Below are 4,581 nucleotides of genomic sequence, written 5' to 3'. Positions count from 1 at the left end.
CAATAACTGCTGTTGTGTGAAGTAATTGACATGTAGAATTACCAATGACTACTGCTTCTGTGTAATTATTGACATGTAGACTGACCAATGGCTGCTGCTTCTGTGTAATTATTGACATGTAGACTGACCAATAACTGCTGTTGTGTGAAGTAATTGACATATAGAATTACCAATGACTAATGCTTTTGTGTAATTATTGACATGCAGACTGACCAATAACTGCTGCTGTGTCAAGTTGACATGTACACTTACCAAAGACTACTGCTTCTGTGTAATTATTGACATGTAGGCTGACCAATAACTGCTGCTGTGTCAAGTTGACATGTACACTTACCAAAGACTACTGCTTCTGTGTAATTATTGACATGTAGGCTGACCAATAACTGCTGCTGTGTCAAGTTGACATGTACACTTACCAAAGACTACTGCTTCTGTGTAATTATTGACATGTAGGCTGACCAATAACTGCTGTTGTGTGGAGTTATTGACATGTAGACTGACCAATGACTTCTGTTGTGGGGAGTTATTGACATGTACACTTACCAATGACTACTGCTTCTGTGTAATTATTGACATGTAGACAGACCAATAACTGCTGTTGTGTTGAAGTTGTCATGTAGATTGACCAATAACTACTGCTTCTGTGTAATTATTGACATGTAGACTGACCAATACCTGCTGTTGTGTGAAGTTATTGATATGTACACTTACCAATGACTGCTGCTTCTATGTGGTTATGGACATGTAGACTGACCAATTGCTGCTGTTGTGAGAAGTTATTGACATGTAGACTTACCAATGACTGCTGCACCGTGTTTAAATATTGACATGTAGACTAAAAGAGTGCTGTTGTGTGAAGTCATTGATATGTGACTGACCAATGACTGCTGCCTTTGTGTAATTGACATGTAGATTGACCAATGACTACTGCTGTGTGAAGTTACTGACATGTAGACTTAAAAATGACTGCTGCTTCTGTGTAATTATTGACATGTACACTGACCAATAACTGCTGCTTCTTCTAAATGTGGACATGTAGACTGACCGATGACTGCTGTTGTGTGAAGTTATTGATATGTAAACTTACCAATGATTGATTGACTGACATGTAGACTGAACAAAGACTGCTGTTGTGTGAAGTTATTGACATGGAGACTTACCAATGACTGCTGTTGTATGAAGTTATTGACATGGAGACTTACCAATGACTGCTGCACGTGTGTAATTATTGAAATGTAGACTGAACACAGACTGCTGTTGTGTGAAATTATTGACATGGAGACTTACCAATGACTGCTTTTGTGTGAAGTTATTGACATGTAGACTGACCAATGACTGCTGCTTCTATGTGGTCATGGACATGTAGACTGACCAATGACTGCTGTTGTGTGAAGTCATTGACATGGAGACTTACCAATGACTGATGTGTGAAATTATTGACATGTAGACTTACCAATGACTGCTGTACTTGTGTAATTATTGACATGTAGAGTGAACAAAGACTGCTGTTGTGTGAAATTATTGACATGGAGACTTACCAATGACTGCTTTTGTGTGAAGTTATTGACATGTAGACTGACCAATGACTGCTGCTTCTATGTGGTCATGGACATGTAGACTGATCAATTACTGCTGTTGTGTGAAGTTGACATGGCGACTTACCAATGACTGTGTGAAATTGACATGTAGAATTACCAATGACTGCTGTACTTGTTTTAATTATTGACATGTAGACTGAACAAAGACTGCTGTTGTGTGAAGTTATTGACATGGAGACTTACTAATGACTGCTGTTGTGTGAAGTTATTGACATGGATACTTACCAATGACTGCTGATGTGTGAAGGTATAAACAGAGACTGATCAATGACTGCTGCTTCTATGTGGTCATGGACATGTAGACTGACCAATGACTGCTGTTGTGTGAAGTCATTGACATGGAGACTTACCAATGACTGATGTGTGAAATTATTGACATGTAGACTTACCAATGACTGCTGTACTTGTGTAATTATTGACATGTAGACTGAACAAAGACTGCTTTTGAGTGAAGTTATTGACACGGAGACTCACCAATGACTGCTGTTGTGTGAAGTAATTGATTAGAGTGTCCGCCCTGAGATCGGTAGGTTGTGAGTTCAAACCCCGGCCGAGTCATACCAAAGACTATAAAAATGGGACCCATTACCTCCCTGCTTGGCACTCAGCATCAAGGGTTGGAATTGGGGGTTAAATCACCAAAAATGATTCCCGGGCGTGGCCACCTCTGCTGCTCACTGCTCCCCTCACCTCCCAGGGGGTGATCAAGGGTGATGGGTCAAATGCAGAGAATAATTTCGCCACACCTAGTGTGTGTGTGTGACAATCATTGGTACTTTAACTTAACATGTACACTTACCAATGACTGCTATTGTGTGAAGTTATAAACAAAGACTGATCAATGACTGCTGCTTCTATGTGGTTATGGACATGTAGACTGACCAATGACTGCTGTTGTGTGAAGTTATTGACATAGAGACTTACCAATGACTGGTGTGTGAAATTATTGACATGTAGACTTACCAATGACTGCTGTACTTGTGTAATTATTGACATGTAGACTGAACAAAGACTGCTGTTGTGTGAAGTTATTGACATGGAGACTTACCAATGACTGATGTGTGAATGTATTGACATGTAGACTTACCAATGACTGCAGTACTTGTGTAATTATTGACATGTAGACTGAACAAAGACTGCTGTTGTGTTAAGTTATTGACATGGAGACTTACCAATGACTGATGTGTGAAGTTATTGACCTGGAGACTTACCAATGACTGATGTGTGAAGTTATTGACATGTAGACATACAAATGACTGCTGCACGTGTGTAATTATTAACATGTAGACTGAACAAAGACTGCTGTTGTGTGAAGTTATTGACGTGGAGACTTACCAATGACTACTGTTGTGTGACGTTGACATGTAGACTTACCAATGACTGCTGTTGTGTGAAGGTATTGACATGTAGACTTTACAATGATTGCTGTACTTGTGTAATTATTTACATGTAGACTGAACAAAGACTGCTGTTGTGTGAAGTTGACATGGAGACTTACCAATGATTGATGTGTGAAATTATTGACATGTAGACTTACCAATGACTGCTGTAATTACTGACATGTAGACTGAACAAAGACCGCTGTTGTGTGAAGTTATTGACATGGAGACTTACCAATGACTGATGTGTGAAATTATTGACATGTAGACTTACCAATGACTGCTGTACTTGTGTAATTATTGACATGCAGACTGAACAAAGACTGCTGTTGTGTGAAGTTATTGACATGGAGACTTACCAATGACTGCTGTACTTGTGTAATTATTGACATGTAGACTGAACAAAGACTGCTGTTGTGTGAAGTTATTGACATGGAGACTTACCAATGACTGCTGTTTGAAGTTATTGACAAGTAGACTTAGCAATGACTGCTGTACTTGTGTAATTATTGACATGTAGACTGAACAAAGACTGCTGTTGTGTGAAGTTATTGACAGAGACTGATCAATGACTGCTGTACTTGTGTAATTATTGACATGTAGAGTGAACAAAGACTGCTTTTGTGTGAAATTATTGACATGGAGACTTACCAATGACTGATGTGTGAAATTATTGACATGGAGACTTACCAATGACTGATGTGTGAATGTAGACATGTAGACTTACCAATGACTGCAGTACTTGTGTAATTATTGACATGTAGACTGAACAAAGACTGCTGTTGTGTTAAGTTATTGACATGTAGACTTACCAATGACTGCTATTGTGTGACGTTATTGGCATGGAGACTTACAAATGACTGATGTATGAAATTATTGACATGTAGACTTACCAATGACTGCTGTACTTGTGTAATTATTGACATGTAGAGTGAACAAAGACTGCTTTTGTGTGAAATTATTGACATGGAGACTTACCAATGACTGATGTGTGAAATTATTGACATGGAGACTTACCAATGACTGATGTGTGAAATTATTGACATGTAGACTTACCAATGACTGCAGTACTTGTGTAATTATTCACATGTAGACTGAACAAAGACTGCTGTTGTGTTAAGTTATTGACATGGAGACTTACAATGACTGCTATTGTGAGAAGTTATTGACATGTAGACTGACCAATGACTGCTGTGGTGTGAAGATATTGACATGTAGACTGACCAATGACTGTTGCTTATATGTGGTCATGGACATGTAGACTGACCAATGACTGCTGCTTCTATGTGGTCATGGACATGTAGACTGACCAATGACTGCTGTTGTGTGAAGTTATTGACATGTAGACTTACAAATGACAAATAACTTTTTCAAAAGAGATGTAAAAAAAGTTTTCTCTTTTTTATACTTAAAGCTAATCTTCAATTTTAAACATACCACTGTCTTTTACATTCTACACGATCAAGGGCCCTGTCTTGGTCGCTCTCGAGGTGTCCAATTCCTAGAATGCTGCCGTGTTTCTGTTTCCTTCCCAGAACTCATCATCACACACGTCCACTGCTATGAAGTGATAATAAAAGCAAAAGAAAAAGTAGCTGCACTGG

This window comes from Nerophis lumbriciformis, linkage group LG08, assembly GCF_033978685.3.
Source record: "Nerophis lumbriciformis linkage group LG08, RoL_Nlum_v2.1, whole genome shotgun sequence".
Classification (NCBI taxonomy): domain Eukaryota; kingdom Metazoa; phylum Chordata; class Actinopteri; order Syngnathiformes; family Syngnathidae; genus Nerophis; species Nerophis lumbriciformis.
The sequence above is the reverse complement of the archived record's forward strand: the minus strand, read 5'-3'. Positions refer to the sequence as shown.